The sequence below is a fragment of the Heloderma suspectum genome, chromosome 3 (genome assembly GCF_057233095.1).
Source record: "Heloderma suspectum isolate Gila_16-S chromosome 3, 16-S_ref, whole genome shotgun sequence".
In the NCBI taxonomy this organism is placed as follows: domain Eukaryota; kingdom Metazoa; phylum Chordata; class Lepidosauria; order Squamata; family Helodermatidae; genus Heloderma; species Heloderma suspectum.
Genome location: NC_139460.1, coordinates 274,639,937 through 274,658,104, shown reverse-complemented (window position 1 = coordinate 274,658,104; position 18,168 = coordinate 274,639,937). Strand labels below are relative to the sequence as shown.

The following is an 18,168-nucleotide window of genomic DNA, read 5'->3' as shown; positions in this document are numbered from 1 at the left end:
CCTTTTTTGCAGCCACATCACATTGTTGGCTCATATTCAGCTTGTGATCGACGACAATTCCAAGATCCTTCTCGCTCGTAGTGTGGTTGAGCCACGTATCCCCCATCTTGTAACTGTGCATTTGGTTTCTTTTTCCTAGGTGCAGAACTTGGCATTTGTCCCTATTAAATGCCATTCTGTTGTTTTCTGCCCAGCACTCCAGTCTATCCAGATCACTTTGAATTTTGTTTCTGTCTTCCAAAGTATTAGCTATCCCTCCCAATTTTGTGTCATCTGCAAATTTGATCAGCATTCCCTGCACCTCCTCCTCCAAGTCATTAATAAAAATGTTGAAGAGCACTGGGCCCAGGACTGAGCCCTGCGGTACCCCACTCGTTACCTCACCCCAGCTTGAGAAGGTCCCATTGATAAGCACTCTTTGAGTCCGATTCTGTAGCCAACTGTGGATCCACATGATCGTTGTTTCATCTAGCCCACTTTGAGCTAGTTTGCTCATCAGGAGATCATGGGGCACTTTGTCGAAAGCTTTGCTGAAGTCGAGGTATATGATGTCTACAGCATTCCCACGGTCTACAAGGGAGGTGACTTGATCAAAAAATGAGATCAGATTTGTCTGGCAGGACTTGTTTTTGACAAATCCATGTTGGCTTCGAGTAATCACGGCATTGATGTCAAGGTGCTTCCAGATGGATTGCTTTATGATCTGCTCCAGAATTTTCCCAGGGATTGATGTCAGACTGACTGGTCTGTAGTTCCCAGGTTCCTCCTTTTTACCCTTTTTGAAGATAGGGACAACGTTAGCTCTCCTCCAGTCATCTGGCACTTCCCCCGTCCTCCATGATTTCTCAAAGAGAATAGACAGCGGTTCTGAGAGTTCTTCTGCCAGTTCCTTTATTACTCTAGGATGCAGTTCATCTGGCCCTGGAGATTTGAACTCATTCAAAGTAATGAGGTGTTCCTTGACCATATGCCTGTCGATCTCAAGCTGCAATCCTGCCCCTTCAGCCTGTACTTCGCCTTTGCCAGGGGGGTCATAGACCCTCTTTTGGGAGAAGACTGAGCCAAAGTAGGAATTGAGCACCTCTGCCTTTTCTTTGTCATCTGTTATCATTTTGCCATCCTTATTTAATAGCTGAACAACCATTTCTTTCCTCTGCCTTTTACTATGCACGTAGCTGAAGAAAGCCTTTTTGTTGTTTTTAGCATCCCTCGCTAACCTCACCTCGTTCTCCGCTTTAGCCTTCCTGACGCCATCCCTGCAATTCTGTGCTACCTGCCTGTACTCTTCCTTTGTTACTTGGCCTTCTTTCCACTTCCTATATGTGTCCTTTTTTGTTTTCAGGTCATCCCTAAGCTTTTTGTGAAGCCACATTGGCTTCTTCTGTTGTCTTCCACCTTTTCTTCTTGTTGGAATTGTTTGTGATTGTGCCTTGAGAATTTCCTTTTTTAAAAGTTCCCACCCATCTTGGACTCCTTTTCTCGCTAGCATTGTTTGCCATGGGACCTTACTGATCATTGTTCTGAGTTTATTAAAATCAGCTTTCCTAAAATCCAGGGTACGCGTTTGACTACACTCGGCTTTTGCTTCCCTTAGAACCAAGAACTGAAGTACAACATGGTCACTTTCCCCCAGAGTTCCTGTAACTGCTACTTTATCCACTAAGTCATCTCTGTTGGTTAGGATCAAGTCAAGGATAGCCGATCCTCTAGTTCCTTCCTCTACTTTCTGTAGGAGGAAGTGATCCGCCACACAAGTCAGGAATTTCCTGGAGGGGCCATGTTTTGCAGAATTTGTCTCCCAACAAATATCGGGGAAATTGAAGTCCCCCATTACTACTACATCATGCTTCCTTAAAACATTGGCTATTTGCTTTTCAAAAGTTTCATCCTTGGCTTCTCCTTGATTGGGTGGCCGGTAGTAGACTCCGACCACCAGGTTCCTTTTATTCTTTGCTCCATTTATTTCAACCCAGATGCTCTCGATGGGGCTACCAAGCTCCTCCTCCTGTATTTCTGTGCAGAGATATGTATTTTTCACATACAGTGCAACCCCGCCTCCCTTTCTGTTCCTCCTGTTCTTTTTGAACAAGTTATATCCTTCAACTGCTGTATTCCAGTCATGAGAGTCATCCCACCAAGTCTCAGTTATACCTATCAAGTCATAATTTCCCTCCTGTATTAAGAGTTCAAGTTCGTTCTGTTTGTTTCCCATACTCTGGGCATTAGTATATAGACATCGAAGACCATGTGCTTCATAGTCTGGCTTTCTTCCTACATGTGTCTGAAGACTATTACTGGGCGCTATCAGCGCTGTTCTCTCCATTGCAGTGCATGCGCCTACGTCCATTGTTACCCCCAACATTACATCTCCCTTCCCCGTAGGATTCAGTTTAAAGCCCTCCTGATGAAGTTCTTCATGCTGTGGCCAAACACATTCTTCCCAGCCTTTGTGAGGTGCAACCCATCCCTAGCCAACAGCCCATCTTCCAGGAAGTATAGCCCGTGGTCCCAGAATCCAAATCTCTCTCGTCGGCACCACCTTTGTAGCCAGTCATTCACCCCGAGTATTTTTCGTTCCCTTTCTATCCCTCTTCTAACTACTGGAAGGATGGATGAGAAAACTATCTGGGCCCCAAAGTTCTTGAGTTTCCTTCCCAAAGCTTCAAAGTCTGACGTGATCTCTTCGTAGCTCCGCTTGGCGCTATCATTTGTTTCCACATGGATGAGAAGAAAGGGATACCTGTCAGTGGGCTTTATGAGTGCAGGTAACCTTTCAGTCACGTCTCTAATCTGTCCTCCCGGGAGACAACATACCTGGCGAGTCCACGGGTCTTCGCGACATACTTGGGTCTCGATCCCACGCAGCAAGGAGTCTCCCACTACTACCACTCTTCTCTTCTTCTTGTAGGCCTGGGTTTCATCGCCTCTGTTTGACTGACCTTCAGCCTCTTGCTCACTCTCATGCAGGTTCCCCTGTGATTCTTCCTCTGCAGGCTGTCCTCCAGTCTCATCTGCAAGTACCTGGAATCGGTTCCACAGCTCCACCGCTTCCACTGGTGCAGAGTGGCGTCTAGTTCTTCTTCTCCTAACTGTCACCGTTTTCCAAGGAGTATCCTCTACTCCATTTTTCTTCTCCTCAGCATTTCCCACTTCTGCCTCATCTTGCTGTTGCTCTTCAAGCTTCTGGTCTGCCCTTTGCTGCTGTAGTTCCCCCTACAGTGTTTCCATTGCAAGGTAACCATATCTTCCAGCACCCCAAGCCACAATATTTTGTTGTGGGAAAATGTCCAGCCAGTTTTGTCCACCCAATGACCAGGAGAATAGTGCAATACTATATTTTTCTCTGGAAATTTTCAGTTTCTAACCATCTTATATATATAATTCAAAATCAGTAGTTAGTTGGTCATCCTTTTTTGTCTGCCTTCCCATTGACCGATTCTCATGAAACACACTTTGTGGGAAAGCTCTTGGTATGCAGATTCCATGAATAACAACAGTTTTCACTGTAATTCAGAGTCAGGAGTTTATGTTCATAAAGCATTTTTTTTTAAAGAATTAGTCTATCTTCTACAACAATGTACTATAAAATTTTATTTTTAATATCAAAATGTCAAATATAATTAAACAAATATAATTGCAAATTGGAGCAAAATGGAATATGAACACAAGTCTTTGTACACCTTTATAAATAGAGGTAATGCTATGCCAGTAACATACAGCCTGTCAACAAATCATGAAAGGATTAAGAGACACCTACAGTTAAAAGTAACCCAATCAAAGTTTAGTTATTGCTCAGAAAGGGAGTCTCTAGCTGTTAATTTTAACAAAATAACATTTAAAAGTCTCTGTACACCTTTATAAACACAGATGCAGGCCAAAGTATAATATGCTGGTAACATACGGCCTGTAAACAAATCATGAAGGGATCTACATTGCCAGGAGTTGTGTGCGCTCATTGGCAAACCTCAAGATTCAAGTTGTTGATGGACCACAACAAGGACGTTACAGTGGCTGCCCTGGAGTTTACACCAAGAACATTGAATTTAAGGAAGTTTTGTAAAGATAAACAATGTAACACTTCGAATGTTTCAATAAACGCAGTTAGTTAAGTTAAACCTTATCATTAGATTTGATTTTTCTCCATGAGCTGTGTTTGTGAGTAACCAACTGGTTAATTAGTAAGATAATGAATAGATACAAAACCAGTCACATTGAACCTGGAAAGTGCGAAGCAGCTCCTTGGTTGAAGGGACCCAGTGATATTGAGGGTGGGCCCCACAACTCTTATGTCATCCAGCCTGCAGCAGGGGTTTGGGAGACAGTTTGCCACCCCAGCGTAGAATGTACTGAGCTAGATGGACCAATAGTCTGATTTGGTATAATGCAGCTTCCTATGTTCCTAAAATGCTGTTTGGCACACTGAGTGATTGACTGGAAAGACCATGGGGCCTGTCTACATGATATGTTTTCTCGGATGTTGCTGTGACATAAAGTCATTAGGGACATATGACATTATGGCCACTCTGTAGCTACCCTGGAGTTTACCTGTGGGGAAGCCGCATTTTTTGCAGAGTACTTTTACTTGGTTGTTTTTCTTTAATTCAGCTTCACTGCGGTTCAGCTGCTGTGTACCCATCCCTCCACTTTAAATTCGGTATGATCTGGGGATTCCTAGGGGTGTATCTTTCACCTGGCCATGCCCTTGGTAACCTAAGTAACTATAGTAACTTGCCTGCCTTTCCAACATATCAAAACCTCTTTCAAGCCTTCAGAATCACCCAGCACTCCCATTTGGTCAGTGGGAGTAATTAGCCTCCATGATTATGCTCTTCTCTGATGTTTACTTTACTTAGCTTCTGTGATATTGTGTGAAGTCGTGTCTCTGATGTTGTGTGAAGTCTTGTAACTTTGCTTCTCTGTGATGCTTGCAGTAAGGGCTTAAGGGCAAAAGCCCTTATGCAAATAAAGGCTTTATTGCTGTAGCGATATAGTGAGGTCTCAAGAACAGTTGCTGAGAAGCCTGTCATTGCAAGCAGGGAGAAATGTCCAGAGGAAGGAGAAAGGGAGTTGGAATCTATTACTCAGCGACAGTTTGCTGGAATGGGGTGACATTGGGGGGGGGGAATGCTCTCAGGGGGAGCCTTCAGATGCTACACTCAAGAATCAGGGATTTTAGCTTCTTCAGGCAAAAGTGCACACATTGGTAAAAATGGGGTGGGAACAATAACTCTGTGACAGTTTGCTGGAATGGGGTGAAATTGGGTGTGTGTGTGGATACTCTCAGAGGGAACCTTCAGATGCTGCACTGGATAATCAGGGATTTTGTAAAGTGCACACGCTAGGGAAAGGGGGGAGCAATAACCCTGTGACAGTTTGCTGGAATGGGGCAACGTAGGGGTGATGGGCTGCTCTCATAGGGAGCCTTCAGATGCTGTATTGGATAATTGGGTTGTTAGTTATCAGAATTGTGAATTAGTTACTCTCCATTCATAATAATGTGGTAGCAGGGGAGAGCCTGGACATGGGCTGGGAAACAAGCTTCTCTCATTGGTTAAGCAGCCCCTTCCCAGTTGATAACATTCAGTTCTACTCCTCTCACACAACCCAGAAGTATGGTCCTTTCAAGCACTGTGTGACCCATGAAAGCTGAATTTTAAAGGTACGGTACACTCGGCTTTTCTTGCTTTGTGTGTCGCTGACGGAACAAAGCCAATTTAATGAAAATCTGGATAATACTCCAACATGCTTCTCATTCTATTGTCATGAAGATCCCCCCCGACCTTGTGAATGATTAAATGATAAATGCAGAGTCTATAGTGCCAATGTGAAGATTAAAATTTCACCCCACTCTCATTTTGTAGGCATATTAATGCTGACACAGATAAACACTCTTAACTTCTAATCTCTGAGCTGCTGGTAGAATCCATGCTGGCTTTGTTGCTAAAAAAATACAAGCATTCTTTGTTGTTCTAGCTAGGGCTTTTATTTGTCACCAAAGGGGGAAACACAGTAGTGCAACCTATTTGCAGCACATATTAAAACTACTTGGAAATTTATTTTTAAAGAAATAGTGCTGCGTCCTAACTGATAAACGCTGCCACATATCCTCTTATATTAAAAATCTTGGATTGGATCCAGATTTACACTGGATCAGCTGTGCTGATGGAAGCAGACTTCTCTGATGCCCCCCTTCCCATGGCAGCCCCTCCAGCCCCCTCAAAATGCTACACAGAGACCTGGTTCAAACATTTCGACAACCCATGGTTAACAAGCCATGGGTTGTTAGAAATGCAGCGGGAATGAGTATATGCGCTGGTTCCCACGCACCTTCCTGTTCCCACCACAGTAAGCAACCCAGGGATGCTGTGTCCCTGGGTTGCTTATTGTGAAGCCCAAAGGTGGGACTCTGAGTTGTTGGAGCATGAACAACTAAGAGTTTGAACCCAGAGGTTCTTTATTGTGTGATAGTGGGCAGGCAGCTGGGAAGCAGCATGCACATTCAGTCCTGCTCGTTCATAGCTAGTCAGGTTTTTTTTAAACCCTCAGTAGCTGTGACATGGGAACTGGGTCATCAAGTGAAGAGACCTTGCTGATTGAGGTGTGGTGTGATGGGGAAGGTGGGATCCAGTGGACGGATCTTCTGCAAGTGGAGCCCTTCCTCTTGCAGAAGGCAGATCCTGGATCCAATCCCTTATAAAACTGAAATCTCTCTCTCTCTGTCTCTCTCTTTTTCTCATGAAGGACATTTTAGCTGAGCATTGATGATCATATTGATACCTGAGTCATCATAAAGATGCATATCTTTGGTTTTGTGGCTATGTTCTGGAAAAACAACAACGGCCGGCATAGCAACTTAAATGTTTTTTTCCTGTGGTAATAAGGAACTTTCAGAAACGTCTCCCTCTCACGCTCTGAGAGTAACTTTAAAAAGGAAAGACAGGCCTTTGATTTCCCCTTCCCCAAAGTTCTAGTTGCACAACTACTCAGTATGTGGTACCCTCAAAGTGCTAAAGGTCCTACTCCAAAAAGTGTAAGTATAGGCGTTATGTTAAATGTTGACATGGATACTTTGCTCCTCAGGAAATCTTACTTTTGCACTTTGACAAGTAATCTCCCCAAAACAAAAGGACAGATTATTGTTTGTTTCTAAATTAATTATGTATATTATATGTAACATTTACAACTAAAAAAAGACAAGAAAGACAAAACTAGCTTCCTTAGCTATAGTAACTGTTGATAATGTGTAGATAAGTTACCCTTTTGAGGGCCAGGGCTTTCTAGTAATGTAGGTCAAAATAGCAGTATGGGAGATGGACAAATATCTAACAAATACATATCAAAATGACCTTTATTATTGTATTCAAAGAGATTATCCTATTGAAATGTACAGGTGCAAATGAAATCTCAGGGCATTTTCCCAAGTGATGCGAAAAATGATATTGGAATTTTCCATATCTGTAAGCCACATTGAACAACAGAATCAATCAGGAGTCATGTGGCAACTTAAAGTCTAACACATTTATTATGACATAAGATATTATGAAGGAAAGCCCACTTAATCCCATGCATGATGTGTTATCCTCAACTGACGTGCACATACATGCACACATCCACACTGAGAAAGAAAAAAAGTTTGTAAACAGCGGAGGAAAAAATTAAAACAAAAGGTTGCAGTACTGTCTAGTTCTAGGCCAGACACATGGGCCTCAGAGGGCGTGGCCAGCAATTATGTCAGCTTTGGGAAATGAAGTATGAGGCACAATCCTGCTCTGCATTCATCCATGCAGTGAACACATGGGGGATGTCTGAACATCCCCATGGTTAAAATGTTCACACCCTTAAAGGTTTATTCATACTGTGAAAATGGTGATATTTCAAAGAGGTAATAACATCTTTCTCTCTGTGTGTCTCTCTCTGGAGTTGCTGTCTTTCACCTAGAAAAACATTCTGGTCTTCAGAAAAGTAGATTCCATTGCTTATAGGGCTGAACTCCAATGACCCCCAAATTTCATAGCCCCATTTTGCTGATTTTTCAGGGAGGTGGCAATTCACTACTGCTATGTGTCTGTGTAGGTGGGGGGAAGGTTACCCTGAACAGTGGCAGTAGTTTTAAGGGCTATTCACAGAATACCCTAACCCACACTCAGTGGCTGAGTGTGGGTTGTTTTGGGTTGTTTGTTGAACCGTGGGTTATTAGCAAGTTATCTGAACGTAGCACGTTTTCCATAGGGTGGATTATCCTGTTGTCTGAACCTAGCCAGGGTGGCTTGTTCACCATTCAGTCTGGCTTGTTAACCATCCTGAAGAACCCAACAACAAACCATGAGTTTCCAAGGTGGCTTGTTTGAGAAAATAACTCACACTGCATGGTTAACAAACCAGCCTGGTGGCATTCAAGCAACACACTAACCCACGGTTCAACAAACAACCCACGGTTCAAAACAACCCACACTCAACCACTGAGTGTGAGTTAGTGTGTTGTGTGAACAGCCCCTTTACTTTATATTATTTTGGTTCTATCAGAGCTGGCAGCAGCAGCAGCAAAACTCTTTCTTGGTAAGCCACTGCCATTTTCTTTTCCTCAGAATGCCCTGGATGCAGCATTGTTCTGGCACATCCTGTATGCAGCTGGGTGGGAATTGTGCTTGCCAGTGGAAGGCACCTTTTAAAAACTTTTTTTTTTTTGCAGTGACCACCATTTTTCCCACAGTGCCCTGGCATGACACTGCATCCAGGGCATCCTACGGGAAAGAAAAATGGCCAGGCTACTGATATGGGAGCTCTGCTGCTGCCACCTCTGCTTATGGCAACAGCAAAATAAAGTTAGAAAGAAACTACCACTGCTACTACTAAAGGTAAGCCCCTTGCACGGTGGCAGATAAATTTTTCTGGCCCCTCAAAAAATCAGCAAAAATGCTCCCTGTTATGGGGGATTTGGCCTCCAATCAACTGAAAATACTCTTAATGAGACCTTTTGGCTCAGCTGAAGTTGCCTTAAGCTTATAAAGCATCTACCATGTATAATTTCACACACCTTAAAAATAAAGATTTACCATATACACACACCTGACTCAGCCTCATCATGCAATACATAGAGAATGATAAACGTCAGAGGTGCATCTACAGTTTCTTGCTTTAAATAAATCCTAAAAACACTGTAGCAATCTGACCATTTAGTTTTGGGCTGGAGCAAGATTTCACCCTTAAACTTTTCTTTCCAGTTCCCTTCAGTTTCTGTGCAGTGATTTCCAGCAATAAGCAGTTCTTAATCCTAAAAAAAGTGGACTGGGAGTTTATATATATATATATATATATATATATATAGGCATACCTATGCAAACACAGCAAATCATAAGTGAATATTTTAAAATACCTCTTAAAAACTGCAACAATGTAAAATAATCAAAATATATAAAAGATGCTTGAACTACAAACCTGAAATCTTAAACTTAAAATCTGAAAACTATGGAAAAAAAGCAGGGAAGATAAACTGCTTTAAAAGCCAACTCTAGCCATGAGACTTCAGCTCTAGGAAATATCTTCCTCACTCAATTTAACCTGTCACAGATGACCAGGTTACCAAGTGGTAAAATGTGGGAAAGCTGGTTAAGTCCCACAACCTTTACCACTGGAATGCATGCATGGCAGAAAAAATGAACACCTCATTTTCATTAATACAAACAACCAAGCAAAACTGTGATAGAAATCTTGCAAGCTGGTAAGTTAGAAATCTGTATTGGGACTTTCAAGATCCACCAAGGGTCAGGCTCCAACTAGTCAGGCCAGAGGTAAGCAATTTGTCAGTCTAGTGGAGCCAGAGGAGAGTAACCTAAGCAAGAGTCAAGTTCCACAAGCAGCAACTGAACAGAAGTTCCATAAACGGCAACCAAACACCACAAGGAGCAGCAGGTCAGATTCCAAAAGCATCTGTTGATGTTTAGAAGCAAGTACACTTCGTAATCCAGGGCAGGCAGGTCCAGTTCCAGAGCCAGCCACGCAGGGGAGAGGAGCCAGACCGTCTTCTCCAGTATGACAAGTTGCTCAGAATGAGGATCACACTCCGAGTCCCAGGTTTTCTCAGGCTTGATGGAACCAGATTCACCCTGAGGGCAGATGACAGTGCTAGGCCAGTGCTAGGCTTCTGTTCCTTGAGGAACCCAGTTCAGACTCCAGGGCTTTGAATAGGAATGTAGTTCTGGTGGTGCCAAAACTAGACTGCTGGTATCCCCAATTTGAGATAACCTCAACCTTAACTCTCCCTCAGCACCTTACAGGCACTCTGGTCATAATGATGGGCAGAATTTCTGTCCAGTGATCATCTGTACATTGGACGGACTCCTGGGGGGACACAATTTGTGTTCTGTGCACAAGAGATGTATTACACTCTATTGGTGGAGGCCAAACAACTTTATAGGGACTGAGAAGAGCATTTGAGGCAGCAATGTAGGGAACTAGTTGGAGCACTTTGGGGGAGAGAGAAAAAACAGCGTTTGAAGATGTGTTGTGGTTTTCAGCATTATTTGAGCATGTGCTGCTTTACTCAATAATTTCCAAGTCTTGATTTTCAAAGTTTTGATTTTGATGTGATAAATATTTGACCATTGGTTGCATGGAAGCCTCCTGAAATTCCCTGTTTACAAAATAATAGAAAATGGCATTCAAGCAGCAGTTGGTGTTGGCAAGAACTCCTGCAAAGTTTACAAAGATGTCAATTCTTTTGATTTCAGCGCAGCTGACTTTAGTGGAATCAACTATGAACCAAATGAAATATGCAATATGAATAGGTAAAAAGCATAAGATGAAAACAGTCATATTTGCAAGAATTATGTTGATTGCTTTCTGGATGAGCTTGTCTTCATGTGGGTCAGTGTTTTTCTTCCTCATGAGTTGTTTTACAATTCGAATAGAACAGAAGCTCAAGATGGTTAGGGGTATTAAAAATCTCCAAATGACAGATGCAAAAAGATACTTTGATGGTTCTATGGAAACCTTTATAAAGCAAATCTCTGTACTCCCTCGTTGTTCCAACAATTTAGTTACACATAGAATACTTATTATTAAGGTCCAGAGAATTCAGCAGACAACAGCTGACTTCAGAGGGGATCTTACATTCTTTGCTTTGAGGGGGTATCTTATGGTAATGTATCGGTCAATTGCTGTGATGGTGATAAGGAAGATGCTCATGTATCGGTTAATAAAGTATGCAGACTCCAAAACTAAATGTGGTATTCACATTTTGGTCTTATAAAATAACATGAAAGGCAAAGTAAAGATGAATAAGCAGTCTGCAAGGGCTAAATTGGTCAGTTATACTCTGGTTTCAGTCCATTTGCTCAGTTTGTAGCAGAATATCTTTAAGGCCAAGGCGTTTAGGATAAGTCCAGTAAGGAAAACTGGTATGTAAAGAAGAGTTTGAGTGAGATATATGGCATCACTAGTGATGTTGCCACAGTTCTCTTCATAGTTCACTTTTTGGATCATTACTACAATGGTGCTGTAAAATAAACATACTGTATTATGGCTATTTCTATAAAGTCATAATTCACACCTATAATTATTATGTTTAGCGCTTATATACCGCTTTAGAGTGCTCAAAGTACTTCACATATATCATATTAGTAAACCTTACAACAATCCTGTAAACTTAGGTCAGTATTATTATCCCCATATAGCAGATGGAAAGGCTGAGACATGGCTTTATTCACATGGAGCTTTTATCCTGAGATTGCGATGGCTCTCTCAGTAGTTTGCAGGCTGTTTACATGAAGCTGTGAACCTCCATGGCATCTCCTGCACTAAATGCCTTTTGTTCCATTTTTAAATAGATCGCAGATAATGAGCTATCAAATTACCCTGTTGTGTTCCGCTTGAGTTCCCTCTGTGAAAAGAGGAAAAGCTGCAAGAAGAGGAGCGAGATCAATGAAAGATATGGAAGACTCCTATACAGGGAGAAGGAGGGAGGAAAGGAATCACGTGAATCCTGCATTTAAAATGGAAGCAAAAAGCCCCGTTTTAAATACAGGATTTTAGCCTGGTGTAGAGATGCCCTCTGAGAGACAGGGTTTTGCCTAAGGCCTCCACAAAATGAGCTGCTTATATGAACAGCTACCCCTGTATTCCAGAGCAATTATAAATGCACCTGGCAATCTATTCCTTTTTTTCTGGACGGGGTTATAACCAGCCTGAGCTACAGGCATGAATTATAACTAGCCTGAATAGGAAACCCTATTCATACTTGCAGCTAATTGTATGCAGGCACGTTCACGTTGCTCACAGTTGTAGCTGTGCCAGCCCAGTAGTGTAATGTATAAATTGTACCTGAGATTGCAGAGTTCTTGCAATTGTGTTTTAAATGGATTTGTTTATCTTTCAGTAATAATTATGTATTTTATCTTAACTGCCTTGAACATCATTTTTAGTGGAAACACAGAACGTAAATGTAATAAATAAATAAAAGACTGTACCATTTCATAAATATAGCAAATTGCTTCATCGTGGGATTAAAAAGACCATTTTAAAGAGGAGAAAGCAGACAAACACACAACTTGGCTACAACTCTGACTTACAAGGTATTTGTTTCCAGAGCTCAGAACTGTATATTTTTAAGAACCGCCAGATTACAATCAAAGCCTGAGTTTACAGAGTAGTGGATTGTAGCCTGCCAAAAAGCCTGTGTACAGCCATTTTGGCAGGCTACGCTACACTGCTGTGTACGCTCGGGCTTTGCTTCTAATCTGGCATATGTGAGCCCTGGAACTAAATACTTTGCAAATCTAAGGGTGTCTCTACATTAAGCAAAAACCCAGCAAAAATCCTCATCCTTTCCAGAGCTTCCTGCTTTCGGTTTCTTGTGGGATTAGGAAGGGCTCCTTTACATGGCAGACACGTGGTTTGAACTAGGGATGGCAGAGAAATCCGCCACAGACTCCAATGAGGCTGGATTCTTTAGGAGTCTGTGGCGGAACGGACTACGCCCCCGCCACCCTGCAACATTTTCCCGGGACAGACCCTACCTGCCACTGGCTGGTCCGGGTCCGTCCACTGCTGTCCATTGCCCCAGTCTGCGGACGCAAATGGTGTCCAGCGTAGCGGACGCCATTTGCGTCCCTGCTTTAGCCGTGATAGGCTACGTAAATCTTTACATAGCCTATCAAAGCAAAGAGCAGGGACACAAATGATGTCCGCTACGCCATTTGCGTCGCTACTCTTTTTGTGATAGGCTACATAAAGATTTACGTAGCCTATCACGGCTAAAGCAGGGACACAAATGGCGTAGCGGACGCCATTTGCGTCCCTGCTCTTTGCTGTGATAGGCTACATAAAGATTTATGTAGCCTATCACGGCTAAAGCAGGGCCGCAAATGGTGTCCACTATGCCGGACGCCATTTACGGCCACAGACCGGCAGTGGATGTAAATCCGACTGTGGATGGGCCTGGCTGGTGGCTCCATGGACTCGTCATGGAGCGGAGCCGAACGGGGAGGATTCCGGGGGGAAGGATGGATTGCCTTCCCCCCCCCCCCCGTGGACGCCCCAACCGGACAGGTGAGTGTGTTCCGTACACCCCTAGTTTGAACTGAGGGAGTGCCTCCCTCCCTCCCTGGCATGTGCGCAAAGAAGTGTGTGTTCTTGTTTTTGTAGCTTAACTTCTGCTGTACTGTTTTCTCATAGCCCCCAGGAAACCTCTGACTTACTTTTGAGTAGACATAAAATGTAAGGTTGTGCTGTAAGTCTGCAACCCTTGGAACACTTATGTGGGAGTAAACCCCATTGAACTCAAAGTGACTTACTTCTGAGCACACATAAGATCGCCCTGTAAGTCTGCAACCCTCGGCACACCTACTTGGGAGTAAGCCCCATTGAACGGAATGGGGTGCTCTGAAACAACAAAAGACGTTGCTTCTGAGCTTGGTGGGGTGGGATTTGTCTCCCTTCATTGCACGGAGATATTTTACCCTCTTCCTCCATCTGAGAAATGTGCTCAAGCATTTACGCGGCAGACACCTGGGAATCGAGGAAAGTCTTTCTTCAGCAAGACTTGAGCGGAGGCAGGAGTTGCAATTGGTGGGAAATTTTTGCCCTCACGCCCGTCAAATCTGCTCCTGCACTCCCCGCAGCCCATCCTCAATGTCTTCTTTCCTGACTGCGCCCCCAATAACTGAAAACAAACACCCACAGCAGGCAGACACAGCAGTTTCTTCCGCTATTGAAGAACTTCACGGGGGGAGGGGGTCATGGTGTTCCTGTTCCGTGGGCTGGAAAAAAATACCACATGTTTTGCGTTTGGGGAAAACACGGGATAGGCTGGGGGAAATTGTGGGAGACACCCTGGAGGGTAATGGTGTCCTTTAAAGAGCCCACAAACTTCCGTGACAGAGCCATCTCAATAGCATGATAAAAGCTCCGTGTGATGAACCGCTAAGTGATGATCAGCTGCAGTACATACAGGGCATCAGACTTGCACAGATGTGGTGCTTCCAGATGGAGGGCTTCTAGTGCTACCAGTGAAAAGGCATTGTGCAGTTATTCTGTCTGGCATGATAAAAGCATTGTCTGGAAGCACCCACGGAGGGTGCTTCTAGACAGATGGCTCCTAGTACTACCAATCAAAAGGTACTGTGCAGCTATTCTGTCTTTTTCTCCTTAACAGAAGAAAATCTCTTCCTTAACAGATTTGGTTTTGTAGAAAGAAAAATGTGGTGGGAAAGATGGGAGGGTTGCATATGGAAGATGCTGCTACCTTGGACCCTCCATAAAATTCTGTGATCGTGGCAGGGCTATTGCACCACGAAGCACCAGCAGATGATTATTACAGAACAGAATTTACCACTCAAGAGTTCAAAGTACTTGACTGGTATAGGCCTGGGATCCTTCTGCTAGGCTTCCACTTTGGGTTGTTGTCTTGGTGATGAACCTGGCTGCTCAGCCTGCTCCTCTGAACATCTTATTCTCACTGCTCTTTTTTCTTGCACAGTTACCAGCTAGCTTTGCTCTGTTGGTTTCCTGCATTAAAAAGTATCATACATAGTAATACGGGTATCAGTTCTTCAAGTGCTGGTCCTTATTTAGCCAAAATGGCCCCACCCACATTCAAGAATGAGTTAACTGCAAGCTTGGGGATTCCCCAAGTTTTGAAGAAATATAGTCCTGTGAGGACTGTGTGCGGTGGCCATGGAATGCTGCCTTTGGGGCGGGAATGGAAAACCAGAATGAGGGGACTGGAATGTCCTGAGCAGGAGAAATCCATACTGCAACATTTATTGGAGGTCCCAGCTGTAGTGTTTTATTTTTAAAGCTCTCAGAATTCCAAGGAATGTTGAAGGTACTTTAAAACTGCTGGAAAGTCTACAGGCATCTCACAGAAAAGAAAATCTGAAAACGAATAACTTTTCCCCCCCTGGCATTCAAAAATGCAGCGTCAAGAAAATCCATTTTGAGATTTTTGATCTATTGAAGAGCAGAACAAACTCCTTCAGTTACCTGCAGGGCCCAGGCATAAGATGGAAGTGTACACATTACTGGAGCCAAAAGATCCAGAAAGGCCTGGCACAGGTTGCAAACCCATTGCCATGAGGAAAAACATGTGGCTAAATAGTAGATCATGATTGAGTATATTTGTGGAAACTTATTTCCCTGATGTCCAGATCTTGTGAGATTTTCTGGAGCCAATCAGAAGCAGGGTGAGAGCAGAACAAGCAGTATTCTGAGCTGCTGGCCCAGCGCCTTCTCTAGAACAGAGGGTGTGTGCCTGTGCAGTTAAATTAGAACTTGTAGTTTTGACAGACTGAGATTTGTGCTTCCCTGTGACATGCTGTCTCAAGAACTACCAGTCAAAGTTCCTTGTGCATACGCTGAGCCATTTTGTCTATCAAGTATGAGATGGAATTAACTTCAGGGAAATAATTAATGGTTTTGCGATGAAGTAGGAGATAAAACATCACGCTTTAACGTGATTAGGTCTATTTATAAAATGATTGTAGCTGTGTTTGTTCAACAGAATAAAAAAAGTAATTGCCAGGATAATACTTTTATTAGGATCCACCAAAAGGTTAAAACATAGCCATAAGCTTTGCAGAATTCGTCAGGCTGGATGTTATGTTAAATGAAAATAGTAACCAAAAAGGGAGGGGGTTACATGTTTGGGGGCGTGGTAGAAAAGCCCCTGTGTGGCTTTGCTGTGGTCTAATATCAGAAATGTAGAAAGTGCAATTTCAGAATTAAAACAGAAACCTTTCTTTCTAACTCGTGAGACTGTACGTAAGGGTGTATGTATACCATGTATGTATATGGGAGGGGGGCATGGTACAAGCTTGTACTGGGCCCCCAAAATTATGTTTGGGCCCTGGTGATCTGCATATACAACTGGGGATATATTCCTTGTTGGTTATATTAGAATGTGAGCATTTTCCCCAAGAGTAGGCCATATTAATTTCCTACCATAGAGGGATTATGAGCTTTTCTACAAAAGGCATTTATTGTGTGCTCGTCATTCCCTACTCACGGTTGTTTACGAGTTCTTTAGATGATGTCGTGACCCTCCAGTTTCACTTTTGTGTCCAACAAGCACTTTCACAAGTTTTTTTAGAGCAGGGAAAGTACGACATTTAATCATGAAAGTGAAAGAAACAACTTTTTTCACTTGTGTATTTGTGCTATTCCATTATACTACAGTGCCACTTAGAGGTTATGTAGCAGAAAAGCAGGAAGGGAAACACTGTTCATGTAGTGCTCAGATCTCAAATCTGACAAAACCAAATGCAGATACAGCATATTAACAGCCGATTAACGGTCTTGTGTAGAAAAGCTCTATCACATTTGAAACAGCAAACAGGATATAAGCACTAAGGCTCTTTCCACACTAGTGCATCCTAGTGCTACTAATCATTGCTCTTCCACTGTAAACTAATAAGCAAAATTATGACTTCCTTGAAATAATGCGCTTTTTGTGTGTATCTCATTATAGCTGCTATGGATGGGGAAGTTCACCTGAGTTGCCATTAACATTTTTTTCTGAGAAATCCTTTTGAAAAATTAGTTATTTAATTAGACCTGAAGCATTTATTCATTTAAGCATGATTGCCTGAGTACTGGCCATGAAATGTCAAAACCCACCAGTGCTTTATGTTTGTTTTGGATTGTAAGTTTTCATTGTCAATTGAGCTAAAATGTCTCAATTGGTTTTTGCAGGCTAAAAATGGCTGAATCTTCAAAAATGCCTGCAGTGGGGAAGGCCCACCAACCAATAAAGACCCTTGGGGCAACAGCGTCCTTGCGGGGGGGGGGGGGAGGAAAGACTTTGATACCCAACCACCATTTGGGGGGAGGCAGCCTCTCCCCTGCCCCTCCCGCCATGTAAACCAATGAAGGCATTATAGTTTCTATTGATTTGCATAGGGAGAAAGAAAGGCTGCACACGAAAACAGCTCATAAAGGGCACCCCCCCCCCCCGATCCTTGAGGCAACAAGGTCTTGGTAGGGGGTAGGCCTTTGTCCTTCACCAGCTGTTATCAAGAGTACAGTCTTTCTTTCCCCATGCAAATCTATGGGGACAGCAATATTTTTAAAACCATTTTAAAATTAGCACTGTAACTCTCATTTAAATATTATTGTGCAAATAGAAAATAGCCAGAAAGGAGTTTTAGGCCTAATGAAAAGATTGGTAAAAGACAAGCAGATGATGAAATACCACCAACTCGAAAGGTGATGGTGGAAGTTTGCTGAGTGGCAATAGGCTCACCTGCCTGATACACACATCCTGTGATAAAGGTAACTACTGCATGATATCTGGGTTATGTGACAAAGCTATCACTGATAGGGTATATGTCTTGTATTACAGGCTATGTACAGGTGATCTTTTCTGAAGAACAATGCAACCAACCCCCCCTTGATATTATCATAGTGCCATTCCAGCACCAATAACCTGATAACCCTGGTGGAGATAGGTAGGTGAATGAACAGCATGTTCATTTCTGTCTTAACTAAATTCAGTGGTGACTGTAAGAGTCATCACTTGTTGGGATGAAAATGTTGCACCTTATCTGAATCTACATGGGATTAATTATAATGCATCTTCATCATGCATTCTAGGAAGAATTTGTTCACACCTTATCGCTTGGATGTCAACAGCTTCTGATAGCTCAGCCAGATAGAAACCATGCATAACCTCAG

General features: G+C 42.9%; 1 pseudogene; it reads right to left on the bottom strand.

The window, feature by feature from the left end:
* Nucleotides 1-10,536: 10,536 nt before the first annotated feature.
* On the bottom strand, nucleotides 10,537-11,481 carry LOC146351305 (G-protein coupled receptor 35-like; annotated as a pseudogene).
* Between the last annotated feature and the right edge of the window lie 6,687 nt (nucleotides 11,482-18,168).